At 49.1% G+C, this 17,427-nt stretch overlaps 1 long non-coding RNA gene across 2 annotated transcripts in view; it reads right to left on the bottom strand.

The window, feature by feature from the left end:
- Nucleotides 1-931: 931 nt before the first annotated feature.
- The window catches only part of LOC130542451 (uncharacterized), a 26,162-nt gene continuing 9,666 nt past the window's right edge, over nt 932-17,427 (bottom strand). Inside the window, exons 2-4 of one of the 2 annotated variants that reach the window (XR_008957013.1) lie at nt 11,837-11,911; nt 10,956-11,039; nt 932-1,111 (exon numbers count right to left, since the gene is read on the bottom strand). This is a non-coding gene — a long non-coding RNA (uncharacterized LOC130542451). Of the gene's footprint in view, nt 1,112-8,943; nt 10,368-10,955; nt 11,040-11,836; nt 11,912-17,427 lie in introns of those variants that run through there. The other variant, XR_008957012.1, reaches the window with a different exon arrangement.

Below are 17,427 nucleotides of genomic sequence, written 5' to 3'. Positions count from 1 at the left end.
CCTCCGTCAGGCCCTCTCTGCCTGGTGTTTTCCTCCTGCGATTTTCTCTCTCAAGCACCTTTCCACCTGCCAGTGCTGCTGGGCTGGTCTGACCCTATCTGAATCCCAGGTTCAGACACCTGGACATGTGTCAGTTCTTTTCCATGAAGCCCGTGGATCCCATGCAGACTGGGGGGGGGCATATTCCTGGCCATATTCCAGGAGGTGTCATGCCCACCCCCTCCCACCTCATGTTCCATACCTATTTGGGAACCAGTCTATTTCTAGCCCATGGGGCCCCTCTGAAGGGTACTGTGGCCTGATTGCTCTGCCCTGGCTCAGCCAAAACATCCCTACCCAGGAACCCAGCCACCGAGAAGCTGGGGGAAGAGAAGGCACATTTCCTGAGCACCCACTATAAGCCAAGCCGTCTGCTGGGCCCTTTCGAACATAAGATCTCAGAATCCGCTAACTCTTCCATAAACTTTTCATGAACACCTACTCTGTGTCATGTTTGATCAGCCTCATCTTTTTTACACTGTTGTGCACAATTTCTGTTTCAGAGTTGAGGAGACTGAGGGTCCGAGAGGTGAAGGGACCTTTCCAGGGTTACACAGCTAGTAACTGATGCTGGAGTCCGGGCTCATCTCAGCCTGCCACGTCGTATCCCCAGTTGTGGCCTCAAGAGGCATGCTCAAGGAAAACAAGGCACGAGCCACAACATTCTACTCACCTAAACAAGGGGTGCAAACTCAAGTGCCTCCTGGACCCAATAGATCATTTACAAGAGTGAAGCGGTCCAGGCGTAAGACGACAGGGAGGGGTGGGGACTGTGGGTAACTGGAGAAGTCACACCCCATCTAAAGCCAGTAGGTGCTACTCATCTCCAACAAAATGTGACCGTGTGGGACTATGGGTCAGTGTGGCCAGGTCTGATTTTTCAAAGAAAATCTGGAAATCTGAAACTTTTATGTGAAATTTACAAACAAAACATTTCTACTTGCTGGCTGTATCCGGATGACAATTTGGTCCTCTGAACTAGAAGATGCTCCACAATCTTGGAAAAGATCCCATGTCTACAGACCAGCTGTTCTGAGTTTTGCACTGTTTGGTCCTCCAGATGCCCCGCTATCTGGGGAGAGAAGACAGAAGATACAAACATCCAAAAGGTATGCCACACTTGAAGAAAGACACATAGTTAAAAAAAAGACACAGGACCACTTGAAGGTCTGAGCTCCTCAGCTGCCAACAACAGAACCCAATTCTAGGTAACTTAGGCAGATAGGAATTTGCTGGAAGGACATGTGGAAGCTTAGAGAAGCAGTGAGAGAAATAGAAGCAGAAAATTGGCAGACACCCAGACCGCTGGAGGCCGGATGAAGTCCAGATCATCTCTCCTCGTGTCCTTCCAGAGGTTCCAGCCAAATGATCCAGCTTGGTGAGAAGGAATATTTGATACTTTCGTTCCATACAAAATCTGATATTTGATCCAGAAGGTGGAGCCGCCCCCAAACACAGGTGGGAGGTTCAGATGCTGGGAAGCTACACACACACACTCCTGCCGTCCAGCTCACAGTGTAAGCTGGAAGGGCTCTTGAAGAGCCTCCTGTCTTTCATTTTCAGAATGGAGAAACTGAGGCACTGAGCAGGCCAATGATTTGCTCAAGCCACACATAGAGGGGTGCGCCTGGGCAGCTCAGTTGGTTAAGCATCTGCCTTCGGCTCAGGTCGTGATCCCAGGACCCCAGGATCGAGCCCCATGTTGGACTCCCTGCTCAGCAGGGAGTCTGCTTCTCCCTCTCCCTCCCTGCCTGCTGCTCCCCTGCTTCTGCTCGCGCTCTCTCTCTCTAATAAAATCTTTGAAAAGAAAAAAAAAGCCACACATAGAGCTCGTGGTCAAGCCACATATTGACCTCCTGATTAAGGGTTTTCTAACTGAGCTGCAAAGGGCTTCAGAAGTCATGAGAGGGGCACCTGGGTGGCTCAGTCGGTTAAGCATCTGCTTTCGACTCAGGTCATGATCCCAGGGTCCCGGGATGGAGCCGTACATCAGGGTTCCCTGCTCAGCAGGGAGCCTGCTTCTCCCTGTCCCTCTGCCTCTCCCCCTGCTTGTGCTCTCTCTCTCTGTCAAATAAATAAATAAAATCTTAAAAAACAATAACAATGATAAAACAAAAAAACATAGCTTCAGGAATGGTCATATTCTAGCTCACAGGGAGTGGGTTCACAGACAATGTGTATTTTGTGATTAAGTTTTATAACATATTTCAGGGTTTTGCTCAGAAGTTACCTTCTCAATGAAGCTTTTATAGTTGCACTGTTCAAAATTATACCCACTCTGTGCTCCCTTACCTCTTTCCTGCTTATTTTCCAGAATGCGTATTACCATCCGAGAGATGAAAAGAGTCAGCTTTTTTGTGTGTCAGGTCTCTCTCTATATATATATAAGGTACAAAAGCAGCACCTGGGTCTGTTTTAGTCCCCACCATACCCCCAGCATCCACAACAGGGCCTAGTACCCAGTAGGGTATATGGTATATATATTACATAACAAAATGGCTTTGGAAATTTAAAGACCATACTTAACAATTATTGGGCATTACTATGCGTCAGGTCCTGGGTTGAACACTTTATGCGCCATAAGATCTCACTGAATCTTCATTATACAGATGAAGACACTGAGGCTCAGGGAGCCTGTCGCTTGCCCAAGGTCAGAGCTAGGATGTGGCAGGAGCAGATTTTGAACTTAGTGGAGACGAGAGGCTGGAATGATCTGGGAGGTGAACTGGGGACAAGGTTGGGCTCGAGAAGCAGAGGCTCGGAGGTGAGGTCTCAGAGGAGAATGCTCTTCTAAGGCAGGGCCCTGTTGTTTAAGAGCTGGGCTTGGCCGGGTGGGGCTGGGAGTTTACCTGGGGACTCGAAGCCACGCGGAGAGGGCGGCTGGTGGACTCTGGCGGTTGTCAGTGGAGCGTGGAACTTGTGACCATACACTCAGATTACAATGAGCTGAGAAACTCTGGGAAGGCAGCTCAGAGCCTTATAGACTCACCTCCCCAGTCCATCCAGGGGCCCAGGAGGGCAAGCTAATTGCAGAAGGACAGGCAGCCAAGAAGCCATGGAGTGGAGGCTTCACCATCAGACTTTCTGAATCCCTGTACTGCATGGTCTCCTCTCTCGGAGCAGCTCAGCCTGGGGAGCCGGCCAGTCCCTGCTGGCGGCTTCTTTCCTCCCAGGACTACGTTTGAGGGAAGCAGGGACTCCTACAGAGCCACTCTCTGCCCCAATCTGTCCCCTGAAGTGACCCATCTTCAAAATACATCCCAGGACTGCCTGGGTGGCTTGGTCGGTTAAGCATCTGCCTTTCGCTCAGGTCATGATCCCAGGGTCCTGGGATCGAGCCCCGCATTAGGCTCCCTGCTCAGTGGGGAATCTGCTTCTCCCTCTCCCTCTCCCTCTGCCTCTGCTGTTACCACTGCTTGTGCTTTCTTTTTCTCAAATAAATGAAGTCTTTTTAAAAAATTCACCTTTTTAAAGTGTAAAATTCAGTGGATTTCAGTATAGTCATCAACTTGTGCCATATTACCACACTTCAATTTTCAAATTATTTTCATCACCCCCAAAAAGAACCCCTTATCCATTAGCAGTCACCCCCCCACACCATTTCCTACTCCCAGCCCTGGTTAACCTCTCATCTAAATTCTGCCTCTAGGATTTGCCTATTCTGGATATTTCATATAAATGGAGTCACGCCATACATGGTCTTTTCATGTCTTGCTTCTCTCAGTATAATGTTTTCAAGGTTCATTCACGTCTTACCATGTATCAGTACCTCATTGTTTTCTTTTTTTTAAGATTTTATTTATTTGTTTGAGAGAGAGAGCACGTGCTCGTGTGCTTGAGTGCGGGGAGGGGCAGAGGCAGGGGGAGAAGCAGACTCCCCACTGAGCAGGGAGACCCACACGGGACTCGATCCCAGGACCCTGAGATCATGACCTGAACCGAAGGCAGATGCTTAACCAACTGAGCTGCCCAGGCGCCCCAGTACTTCATTGTTTTCAATGGCCAAATATTCCATCGTATGGTTAGAACACATTTCCTTTATCCATTCACCAATGGATGGACATGTGTGTTATTTCCAGTTTGGGACCATTATGAACAATGCTACAATGAACATTTGTGTGGTTTTTGTGTGGACACCATTACATTTCTAAATTAATTAATTTATTTATTAGAGAGTGAGGGCTAGGGCAGAGGGAGAGGGAGAGAGAGAATCTTAAGCAGACTCCAGGCCCAGTGCAGAGTCCAATCTCACAACCCTGAGATCATGATCTGAACTGAAATCAAGGGTCGGACGCTTAACCGACTGCGCTCCCCAGGTGCCCCCCGACACCAATACTTCTTGCCTGAACCAGACCACTGACCTCCTCACTAGGGTCCACACTTCTGCCCTTGGCCCCCAGGGGTCTGTTCTCACTGCAGCCAGACGGGTCCTTCGAAAATGGAAGTCAGGTCCTGTCATTCCTTTGTTCTAAACCCCCAGTGGCTCCCCCTTACCCTGAGCATAAAGTTGAAGAGCCAGCACTCTCCCTGCCCCGCCTCCAGCCCCACGGCTACCCTGGTCAACCGCAGTGATGCGCACTTCCGCTTCACCGCTGTGTCTCAGTTCCTCAAATGAGCTACACTCCTTCCCAGCTCCAAGCCTTTGCAAGTGCTGGCCCTTTGCTGGGAGCCTTCTTCCCTCTCCTTCCACCCTCTGGTCTGCAAACTCCTCACCATCCCTCAGGTCTCCAGGGAAGATCATTCATACTTGCAGAGAAGCCTTCTGTAACCTTCCCACTAGCCGGTGGGGCGATTGGGTTTAGAAGGGCAAGGCTGGGGGGGTTTGTCTTGAAGCTGCATTTTGGCAGCTGTAGGAGATGCTCCTGGTACTCTGGCCAGATCCTCTTTCCCAGCATCCACTGTCGAGCCCCCAGGAGTGGCGCTGCTTCTTTCTCCAGAGAATTGCCTTCCTCTAAGGGGTCCTGCCTCACCTAGGAGGTTCTGACACCCCCTAGTGTTCCCCCACCCAGCAGCCTGCAGGCAATGGCTGATATAGAGACACAGAAGACTGGTCCTCTTGCCTCGGTGGGGGACAGATCTGTGGTGCCATTTGGACTCCAAAGCCCCTTGCTCTTTGCCCCCGCTACGGTAGACCCCAGGCCGAGGCTAGACTTGATCTAGCCCCTCGCCTGCCCTAGCCTGCTTTGCTCACTTCTTCACTGGATGCCACGCACCCGAGCCAGACTCAGCCTCAGATAATCGCATTTCACACGAGATTAAGAAATTATCCATGTCAATATCAGATACAACCCCTCCCTGCTTCTGCTGGTGGAAACGATGGGGAAGAAGGCGATGCCCTTGGCACTGACCCTGTGACTAGGCACCCCATCTGTACCCCCGAGGCCTCACGCACTTCCCTTTGTGGCCTTACATCCTTCGCTTGTTCGTTGACTGTCAACTGTCTCTTCCTCACTTGATCTTAAGTTCTCCAAGGGCACAAACCACATCTGTCTCATTTCTACCTTATCCTCATTACCCACCGGGCACCCCAGGAGAGTTTAACAAAGATTTGGTAAAACCCTTTCCTTGCTGCAGTGTTTGCGATACCAGACGATGGGAAACAACCCAAATGTCCAGGAAAGGGGAACACCTGTTCATTGGTACCTGTAGCAGAAACCCTGGTCGGCTGGGCTTGCTTACCTAGCAGGCTTCTTCCTTGCTCGGTTTGACAGACTCATATGCAGCCAGCAGCTCTGGACCTGGCTGGCTGGCTTGCTTTCTTTCTTTAAAAGATTTTATTTATTTATTTGACAGAGAGAGTGAGAAAGCACGAGGAGGGGGAGCAGCAAAGGGAGAGGGAGAAGCAGGCTCCCCATTGAGCAGAGAGCCTGACGTGGGGCTCGATCCCAGGACCCTGGGATCATGACCCAAGCCGAAGGCAGATGCTTAACCGACTGAGCCACCCAGGCGCCCCTGGACCCGGCTTTCTTGATGCCTTACATTGAGGTCACAGAACCCAGAGAAATCTCAAGGCACCATCCAATCATCAGCCACCCACTTGGGAGCCAGCAGAGGGCAGAATAAAGGGCGTGGCCCTTATCTGGCTACCAAATTCGGCTTTCCAAAATGTGTACACAGACACACACACACACACACACACACTATGACCTAGAAATTCCATCACTAATAATTTATCCTAAAGGAGCAATCAAGGACTATGCTAAAGGTTTAGCTGGAAGCATATTCACTGAAGGCTTACCTAGGACAGGTGGGGGGGATGGCAACACCCCTCACTCATGGAGACCTCATAAGTGAATTAGGCTGCAATCGCACAAAACACTGCGTGCATTCTTCATGCAGTTTCTAAGCAGTTGTTTGAAAAGAGAAAGGAACAAGTAAATGAGAGCAAGGTCAAGTGTCAGGCAGAGCTTGATTCAAATTCTTGCTGTACTCTTTCCGAGGAGCGTGACCTGAATTCACTTAATTCGCTTCCCTGGACCTCTGTTTCCTCATCCACGCAACGAGAACACAATCAGACACCTCATAGCAATCAGGAGCGCCTCGCTGCCAGAACAAGCCACTGCGGGAGCTCCCTGGCCGAACCCACAAAGGCTTATTTCTCTCTCGTGCTAAGTCTGATACGGATGTGCCTGGGTAGGTGGACAGCCTTCTGCCAACCGTAGACTCTGGGATCAGGTTCCTTTCCATCCTAAGGCTCCCCTTCTTAAACTCCCCTGTTCCCTTCCAGGTGGACCGGAGGGAGAACTGAAAGACTGGACGGGAAGCTTCGTGACCAGGCGTGGGGGAGGGTACGACCCTCCTGCCCACACTCCATTGGCTGCACAAGGCACGTGGCCCTCCCTCGATGCAAGGGCGCTTGGGAATGTGGTCTAGTCGGTGCCTGGGAAGGGGAAATGGACTCGGTGAACTCTTGGCTTTGTTTCTGATCCACGCCTCATGGGGGCTCCTCTGAATGAATGAGGTGGCACATAGTAGGCACTCAAATATGCCAGGCTTTTCCTCATTCCCTTTATGTGACTGTCCTGACTTTTTAAAAACTGATGTCCCCCCCAAAAAAAATAAATAAATAAATAAATAAAATAAAATAAAAACTGATGTCCTCCTGAAAAGTTCTGTGTAAATTGAGGCAAGATGTTTATGTCCGGGGGTGGGGAGCAGAAGAGAGAGGGGTAAACTGGGGGGAAGGGTGTCCATCTAAAGGAGCCCTAGAGGGCACCTCGGTGGCTCAGTTGGTCAGGCATCTGCCTTCGGCTCAGGTTGTGATCCCAGGGCCTTGGGATCGAGTTCCCCGCCGGGCTCCCTGCTCCATGGGGAGCCTGCCTCTCCCGCCCCCTCTGCCTCTCTCTCTCTGTCTCTCGTGAATAAATAAAATCTTTAAAAATAAATAAAGGAGCCTAGAGAAGAGGTCATCCCATCCACCACTTCACCCTCATCCCACTCAGATTATTCTCCAAAAAAAATGAGTCCCACGATGTTTCTCTTTCTCCTAAAGCCGTCAGTGGCTCCCCATTGGTTTAAGGACCGAGTCTAAACCCCCTCCCCTCCTCGTGGAGTCTAGCCCCAGCTCATCTCTCCAGCCTCTGCACCTTTTGTGGCTTTCTTCATCCTGTCCACACTTCTTTAATTTCTAGAATGTGCCTTGTTTCACACCGCTTTCCATGCCACAAAGAGGCCCACCCAGCACTTCCTCAGGAAAGTCCAACTCCTCGGTCTAGACAAGGTGCCACTGCTGTACCCTCATGTAACTCTCTCTGCTTTTCCTCCATAGTGATGAGCTCATTTTGTAATTTAATACTGGTCTCTCCCACCGGACTGTAAGCTCAGGAGAGTAGGAGTAGCATTCATTTACATATACTGTATGTACCTAGCCCTTTATTATCCTCATCTGTAAAATGGGGATGATAACTGCTAAGGACTGGATGTAGCCCCTCCTCGCCCCTCATTGAAATCCACAAATTCACATGTTGAAGACCTAATCCCCAATGAACGGTATTTGCAGACAGGGAACCTTTACAGAAGTAAAGAAGTTTAAATGACGTCATAAGGGTGGGGCTCTGATCCAATAGGATTAGTGTCCTCATGGAAGAGACACCAGAGGGGTGCCTGGGTGGCGCAGTCATTAAGCATCTGCCTTCGGCTCAGGGCGTGATCCCGGCGTTATGGGATCGAGCCCCGCGTCAGGCTCTTCTGCTGTGAGCCTGCTTCTTCCTCTCCCACTCCCCTTGCTTGTGTTCCCTCTCTCGCTGGCTGTCTCTCTCTGTCAAATAAATAAAATTAAAAAAAAAAAAAAAAGACACCAGAGAGCTCACTCTCTCTCTCCAAAAAGGACATGTGAACACTTGGTGAGAAAGTAGCCACCTGGGACTCCTGGGTGGCTCAGCCGGTTAAGCATCTGCCTTTGAGTAGGTCATGATCCCAGCGTCCTGGGATCGAGCTCTGCGTCGGGCTCCCTGTTCCGCGGAGAACCTACTTCTCCTCCCTCTGCCGCTCTCCCCCTCCCCACCTGTTGTGTTCTCTCACTCTCACTCTCAAATAAATAAATAAAAATTTAAAAAAAGAAACCTACCTTCCTGGCCCCTTGATCATGGACTTCCAGCCTTCAAAACTGTGAGAAGTAACATTTTTGTTGCTTAAGTCACTCAGTTACGGCAGCTCAGATGGACCAAGATGTAACAGAACCCACCTATGTTGTTGTTTGTTCAGGACTAATTGTTAATACCTGTAAAGCACTTAAAACTGCTTGGCATCTAGTTAGTCCTATTAACTGTTAAGGGGTCACATACCAGATGAAAGTATTTGTGGAATGAATAAACAAATCCATTTTGCAAGTTTAAGTTCTTATGCAATGGTTTCCTTGAAGTGACCTTAATTGCATTATTACCCCAAGATATTCAGACACAGACGAACTCCTTAAGAAGAGAATTTATAAACAAAAATATGGAGTTGTAAGAAGCTGTTTGTGTCTCCAACTCTTTTTTCCCTAGAATGCCCACCAGAGAGCCCCCTGACGTCTTTCTCCTTCCAAATCTGGGCTGGCCCCGGGAAGTGACCGACGCAGGAAAGAAGAGAAAGCTGAATCTTCTTGGGTTTAATCCACCGGGGTAAACAAAGCTAATACAATCGTAGGTGTAGCCAGGTGGGGAAAAAACCCAGGTGGGTTTGAAAAGAAGCAAGGTGGAGTCTTGGTTTCACTGGCCCTGGGCTAGTCTTAGGGACACCTCTGAACCTCAGTCTCCTCTTTTAGAAAACCGTGATAATCTTATCTAGTGCACAGAATTGTAGGGAGGACCAAATAAAAAGCCTCTTGTAAAAATGTCAGCTGTTGCTATTGAATCACTACGTTGCAAGGACCTCTTTAAGACGCAGTTATCCAGTCAGGGTGAGAGAGCAGTGGTCCCTGCTCCCCACGCCTGGAGATGTGCCCAACACAGTCAACCAATGTCTGCTGTTCAGCACTCAGAATTTGAATTCAGCCCGGAAGTAAATTCTTTTTGCCATAGTCTCTGCCATTACCTATCATAGATGCTTGTCTTATTTTGTTTTATTTTACCGACCTGGCCCATAACGGCCTCTTTGTGGAGTATGCAACGTCTGATCTAGATAGAAAGTTCTGTGCCAGTCAGGTGATATCTGGAATGCAGCATTATTAATCCCAATCACTGCTGTATATTGAGGCGGCCCGAGCTGTATACGTAATGTATGTAAGCCAAACATAGCCGAGCTTCTGCGCGCCCAGTCTCTGCATGGGGACTGACTTGGCAGGAAAAATGTGATTGGAAGTAATTCCAATCTTCTCCCGATCCCTTGAAAAAATGCAAAGGGGTGAATAGACTTGGAAAAAGAGCTTTCTTGCGGTATAATTGACTTACAATAAACTGCACATGTTTCGGGTGTGTAATTTGCTAAGTGTGGGCGGTGAGTATCCACCTGTGAAACCAGAACCGCAATCAAGATAATGGATACACCTAGAACCCGGGCAAGTTTCCTCGTGCTCGTTGTAATCCCCGCCCCTCCTCCCCGGCCTGCCCTCCCTCCAGACCCGAGGAACCACCAGTCAGCTTTCCATCGCTGGAGATGACTTCGCATTTTCTAGACTTTCCTATAAGCGAAATCGGACAGTATGTTCCGAGGTTCGCCGGGCTTCCATCGCTCAGCATAACTACTCCGAGATCCAGTCGTGTAGTCGCGTGGGCGCGAATCACTCGCTCTGTTGTCGCCGAGCTCACATCCGATTGCACGGAGAGGACAAGCTTTGTTTGTGCGTTGACTGGCTGATGGTCATCTGGTTTGCGTCCAGTTTTCGGCGACTACGGACAGAGCTGCTGTCCCTGTGTGTGACGCACGGTTACTTGTGGGCAGCTGTTTTCACTGGTCATCAGTAAATACCGAGAAGTGGAATGGCTGGATCATATGTTAGTTGTATATTTAACTTTTTAAGAACTACTAGCTATTTTCCAAAGCGGTTGTACCACTTTACATTTCTAACAGCAGGGCGTGAGGCGGCCAGTGCTGGTTACGGGCGGTCTTTTCCATTTCAGCCGTTCAGATAGGTGCGGTTTGGGGGCACCTGGGTGGCTCACTCCATTAAGCGTCTGCCTTCAGCTCAGGTCATGATCCCAGGGTCCTAGGATCAAGCCCCACATCGGGCTCCTTGCTTGGTAGGGGAACCTGCTTCTCCCTCTCCCTCTGCCTCTCCCTTCCGGCCACCCCCCACCCCTGCACTCATGCTCTCTCTCTCAAATAAATAAATAAAATCTTTTAAAAATAATAATAAATTAGCTCATCTAATCCTAACATAAACCACAAAAGATTAAAAAGATCTTTAACCAAATTGTAGTGATATGGAAACAGGCTCAGAAAGAAAATGACTTGCCCCAGATCACACAGCCAGATGGAGGATTTGAATCCAGGCCCACCTGGTTCAAAATCTTGTGCTGCCCTTCTGTTCTGCAGACCCTGCAGTTCCGGAAGCCACGATCGTAAAAGATTCCCACCAGGCTCTAGTAGGAAGAGAAGTAAGAAAAAAAATTTTTTAGGGCCATTTAGCCAGAAAGAGAGAACTAGCAGTGGTGACGTGCAAATAGTCTTCAGACACTTGAAGGACTGTATTTGACCCAGAACACATCATTTCTTAACCCTCCCTTCCCCTAGAGGATAAAAATGTTTTTCAGTGTTAATCATGTGATAACCAATACAGATCATTATTTTCTCCATTCATTGTTTCATTTTATTTTTTAAATATTTTTATTTATTTGAGAGAGAGAAAGAGCGAGCACCAGAGGGTGAGGGGCAGGAGAGGGAGAAGCAGACTCCCCGCTGAGCTGGGAGCGGTTGGGGGGGGAGGTAGGGCTCAATCCCATGACCCCCAAGATCATGACCGGAGCCAAAGTCAGACGCTTAATCGACTGAGCCACCCGGGCTCCCCCATTCTTTCATTTTAAAACAATTACCAGGAAGTAGGAATGCATTTCAATTTTAAACGTATTAGTGAATTCAGTAAAAATATCATGTGTGAACTAAAATTAGCAGTAACCAAACAAAAGTATTACATCTTGCCGTTCACACTGTGTTTCACAGTTTTCAATTTTAAACACAAATAAAAATTCCAAGTGGCCTTATAAAATGACCGAGTTAGAGGTAGGCTAAGTTCTATTTCTTCATCGTTATAATCGCTGTAGTATCGTTGTTGTTGTTGTTCTTGTTGTTGTTTAATCTACTGTTTAAAAGAGGACTATACAGTGCCATAGGGGCTGGAGTCATGACCATCCCCAGTGATTTTATACCGTTAAAAACTTACTCTTGAAACCAGATGGCTGAGACCAGCTGTGCCAGGGACCAGCCGTATCACTGGGAATTCTCCGAATTAACTTCCCTACAAGTAGATGACAATGTTTATTAAAACATAAACAAAACCAAAACCAAAAACCCAAAGGTAAGTTATTAAAAAGTGCTAGTTTTACATTTATATTATTGTGTTCTATTTTAATTTATATTATATGCCTATTATATAATCATTTATATTACTAAAACCCAACAGTACAGCAATTCTTTTAGAATTTAAATCAACTGGGGAGTGTAGGGGGGAGATTATGTTATACCTGACATTGGTGAGAACTGCTATTGCATTTTGAAAAAACTAACTTTTAGCTCGATTTATCATTACATTAAAATTCTCTACATGAAATGTTCCCCCTTCAGAGCTGGCTGGACTAATGGGTGTAAGCAGTTCCTCCCTTTGCTTCTTCCTCCAGGAGGGCAAGATGTCTCAGTGAGTGGTGGCAGCCACTTTGTGACCATGAGGGGAGTCACGACTCAGTGAAGCTGATGCTATGGACTGCTGAGAAGGAAGATGGAGAGAATCTGGGCTCCTAATGATGCCACAGAGTTGTCCTTAGCTGCCCTGGGGAAGGCTGTGGGTGAATAAGGTTTCTGGGGAGAAGATGGGAGAATTTTAATCAAGGTTAAAAAATTACCCCTTCTTTATAGCTTTCACTTTGTTTCCCTTATTTCAAGAACTACACTTTTGATGGGTCTTGACCTGTTCTTTTTTTCCATTCCCCTACTTGTTCCCAAAATATAAAAAGGGCAAAGTGAGGGTGGCCTGGGGACCACCCTTAAACTTGCAACTGGTGTCTGAGGTGAGGGTAGTCTTGTGAAAGGTTATGTCTCTCTCCTTGAGTTTCGCCGACTCATTGCAGAAGTGTCTGGCCATCTGCCTAAAATAACACCCCCATTTCCTTGCAGTTTGGGGGGTATGAATTTCCACCACAGCTGCTAGGGAACTGCACTTTATTGATCTGAAATCCAATTATTCCTGAGCCAAGGCTTCCGCGTGTTCAGGCAAGGTGGAATTCACGCTCGGTCATAACTCGGCTTCCTATTTTTAGTCTTGTACAAAGGTCATGGGACTCCTCTACAGGCAAACATGTTTGAGGGGGGCCTTCTGGCCTTTCGTCTACACTGGTTACGCTGATATGCCCTGGGTCCAAGCCTGTGGACCCCCCACCAAGGCTGGTAAGACCACTATTTCTGTGCCAAGCTTTGGTGCAGGCGTCTTGGTTCAGACCAGCTGCTCCAGACCCAGGATCCAGCCTCTGCGAGTTTTGCCTGCATCGCTGATCCTCGGGAACCCCAAACCATGTCTCCAGTCTTGGGATAGCTTCCACTTCCCAGAGGATAGGGGCTGCTGCAAGCCTCTCCAAGCTCCTTCCTCCACCAGCTCCCCCAGACGGTCCAGGGTTATCTCCTTGCTACCGGCCTTTAGAAACTGGGCTGGCCTCTCTTCTCTGTAGGTGGGCGTGACCCTGGAGTTGTGCAAAATGGCAGCCCTCTGATCTTCCCTTCCTCTCCGCACCGCCTACTTCTCTCTCCTACCTTTGCACCACTCACGCCCTCCCTTCCTCCTGCCGCTCCAGCCATCACCCATCTCTGTAAAAATGTCAGAGTCCCTACCGAAGCCCCTTTTTGTAAATTGCTAAGTACACAGTTCCCGGAGTCTGCTGACTATCAAAAGCCTTTCTTCTCCGGAGTTTCTGCTGACTCGCAGAGGGGAACAGAGGGACTTTGGTCTCACCATTTGTTGACTCCTCTGGGGGCAGGAGCGGGGAGGACGGGGTTGGCTGGAACAGTGGGGGTTTCCATGCCAGACAGTGGCTGGTCTCGTCTCAGTGTATGTAAAATCAAACATATCTCCAACCACCAAGATTAATTTCCTTCTGAAAACATTCCCTCCTATCTGCATGGAAAATTAATATTTCTCCAAGTCACCGCGTTTTGATTGAATTTCGTGAGAACCAGTAACCCTGACCTTATTATGCTAAGGGAACATTACCCCTCCCTGCTTGGGGTCACATTACAAAGACTTCTCATAGGAGCAGCTCACAGTGAAAGGGCCATGCCCAAATGGCTCAAGTGTGTGTGTGTGTGTGTGTGTCTCTCCCCAGCTACAGAAGGGGCAGATGTCAATCTTGTTTGACCAGGGCCACACTTACTAAGCGCTTCCACTGTGTCTGGCATACAGTAAGTGCTGAATGACTGGACGGCTATTATCATTTCTAGCTAGTTATACATCTAATAGACATTCTTCCCATTTTTCCTTAGTAACAGAATCCCGATCCTCGAATAAAGATATTTCCCTGCTTCTCTTGCAACTAGGCATGGCCATGTGACTGGCCATGGCCATTTTGGTCCATGAACGGTAGGTAGAAATACCCTATAAACCTCTAGGAGTCTGGGGTGCCTGGATCAGGTAAGCATCCCACTCTTGATTTCGGATCAGGTCCTCATCTCAGAGTCCCAGGACCAAGCCACGCGTTGGGGAGTTTGGTCATCTCTCACACTCTCTTGCTCGCTCTCTCTCAAATAAATAAATAAATCTTAAAAAAAAAAAAAAAGACTCTAAGAGCCTCAGCTTTTAATTCAGTTCTGACACTCACTACCCAGGCTTAGTGCAGACCCCACAGGTTAAGGGCTTAGTCCCTCAAGACTGCCTCCATCTCAGATGCTGGTCACAGGTATTGGGCTCCCAGGGTACCCACACTTTTGTCCGACTTGGCATCACATCAGAAGCTCCCATGCATGACCCCATCCTCAGTTTCGATCATCTGTTATAATGGCTCACAGGACTCAGGGACACACTTGACTATTATTGGCTTATTAGAAAGGACATGATAAAGGGTACAAATACCAGCCAGAGGAAGAGGTACCTAGGGCGGGATTTGAAAGGGTCCGCAGCACAGGAGCTTCTGTCCCGGTGGAGTTGGGGAGGGGGTGCGCCACCTTCCCAGCACAGGACATGCTCACCGACCTGCAAGCTTTCCCAACTCTCTCATTGAGGATTTTGACGGAGGCTTCGTTATACCGCTATGGTTGATCAAATCACTGGCCATTGACGATTAACTCCGTCGGCAGCCCCTCCCCCGTCCTTAGAGGTCAGGGGTGGGTGGGAGGGGCTGAAATTTCTAATCCTCTATTAGGGTTCTGGTCTCTCCGGTTTTGAGCCCCCACAGCGCCCCCGCCCACCAGCCGTCAGTCATCTCATTAACATACAAAAAGACAGTTTTATCCTCTTGAGATTCCCAGGATCTTGGAAGGTCTTAAATCTAGAACGGGGACTAAGGTCAAATAGTGTAACAAAACGTGCTCCTACCGCCCCTGTCACTCCAGTTTACACGGGTTTAGGGGCTCGGTGCCAAGATCCAGGGACGAAGTCCAAATACATCTTTCTTAGCTCATCAGTATCACGGTAACCTCCGTTGTGTGGTGGTCTGGTCTGCACCCTGCCCGGTGCCCCGGGAGTCTCTCTGTGTCCGATGGTTACCTTTGGCAAGTGGAAAGACCAGCCGGAAATTGCGGGGCAGGTCAGTGCGCTGGAGATGGAGGTAATTACTCCCTCCCACCTCCTGGCTTGGAGTCACGTGGTTCTGGCCCCTCAGGACAGCCCTTTTCCAAAGCCCTGGAGGCCATTCCCACCCTCACCTGTGCGGGCCCCAGCCCCCATCCCGGATACTCCAGCCCTTGGGTTTTCCTACACCTGCTCCCACTTTGCTACAGAGCCCCTTTACGGAAAGCCTCCCCACATCATCTCATCTGAGCGTGCCGGCTGTATCCTGCCAGGACCCTGTAAAAATGAAGCAGCACAAAAGACAAGCCTTCATCCCACTCCGTCCGTCCTCCGGTCTTTGGGTTTCCCTCCCTTGAAACAACCAACGTTCCCAGGCTCCTTTGTATCTATCCATCCATCCAGAAACACGATCACCTGGTTCTTGTTTGCCGGTTTGTTTTGGATTGTCAATTACCTGTGAATCTCGAGGCCCACGGAGGCATGTGAATGGATGTGACTCCGTGCCAGGTCCTGAGGACCCCCGCCCGGTTCAGCTCGATATCCCTCTTGTCCCTTCGTATCCTCGCAAGGGCCCTGTTTTCGGGGGGAGGGGGGGTGAAGTCCAGAGGCTGGGCGTGTAGTATGTGCTCAAAACAGTAGCTATTTTTATCAGGCTGAAAACTAACATTCCATCGATGCCCGCTGGCTGCAGAGACTCAACCGCGGTTTCTCTCGTTGCATTATCACAACCACCCCGTGAGGCCCACATTACCCGACTTTGCAGATGAGGGAAGGGAGGCTCGATATGCTTCTGGGACTCGGTTAGCCACGGGGCTAGTACGCAGCAGAGCTGGCAAGTTTGGTGTCTGGGCAGCAGCACTGCCTAGCTCTGGGGCTGACGCGTGGACTCCGGCTAACTCACTGCTTCACTTCGATTCCTGGTCCGTGCATTATAGGAAGTCTCTCTGGGAAGTCTCTCTTTTGCTTCTAAACGCACGGAGGGCAGAAGCCACAACGGAGACACCCACGGAGCTGTGTGAGACAGAGTTTCTGCAACTTGCCTTATCCTGAGAAAATTGCCCACGGTCTTGGTCAAAGAAGAGATTCTCTGTCAATTTCTGCCAGAGTCTGATTCAGGAACAATGAGGGCGGGGCCTTGGAATAGGAAACTTTTTCACGCTGCGGCGGGGAGTTTTTAAGGCGGCAGTGACGGAAACTTTTGCTGCGTGGAAGTAGAGCGCCCTCTGCTGTCAACGCGGAGGATGACATCAAGGCGGAGGAAGGCACTGCGGGGGCGCAGGTCCCTCTCTTCCACCTGTGTTTTTCTGTCTCTTGTCTTTGTTCTACCCTTGAGGGTCACTATGTGCCCATATCAGAACTGGGCAGGGGTTAGGGAAATAAAAAGGCAGGGTTCTCCTGCTCTCACGGAGTTTACAGTCTAATTGTACTGACAGGACACCTTCAGAAGAAACAGGTTCAGAAAGCGTGGATTGGCTCCATCCCACAAGTATTTCCTGGGCATGTGCTGTGTGTATAGACTCCAGGAGTGTAGGATCAGCATTTATGAACTCTGTGTGCCCAGGAATAGACATACCGTGGGTTTCACCACCAGGTAGGGGTCCAGAGAGGAACACCTGAGATGGGGAACAGAGTTGTGAGCGCCAACATAGCCTGGAGGAGCCTGGTTCTTGGGGGGGGGGGGGGGGGCGGGGCAGAGAGCAGTCACCACTCAAATAAAAATAACTTTATCTTAGGGCGCCTGGCTGGCTCAGTCTGCAGAGCATGCGGCTCTGGACCTGGGGTGTCATGGTTCGAGCCCCATGTTGGGTGTAGAGGTTACTTTAAAAAAAAAACTTTTTTTGACATAAAAATTTAAGTATTCATGTTAAAGTAGTCAAATTATTTAGAAAATAATAAGCATGAACATGAAAATTACCTGAAATCCCACTATTTCGAGATAACTACAGATTATTTCTCTGGAGACCATCTTTCCATACGGCTCACTGTGGTTTATCCTGACACACACACACCAAATCCTTTCACTAACATGCAGTGTCTTTCGGACA

The sequence above is a fragment of the Ursus arctos genome, unplaced genomic scaffold (genome assembly GCF_023065955.2).
Source record: "Ursus arctos isolate Adak ecotype North America unplaced genomic scaffold, UrsArc2.0 scaffold_34, whole genome shotgun sequence".
Taxonomy (NCBI): Eukaryota; Metazoa; Chordata; class Mammalia; order Carnivora; family Ursidae; genus Ursus; species Ursus arctos.
The sequence above is the reverse complement of the archived record's forward strand: the minus strand, read 5'-3'. Positions and strand labels throughout refer to the sequence as shown.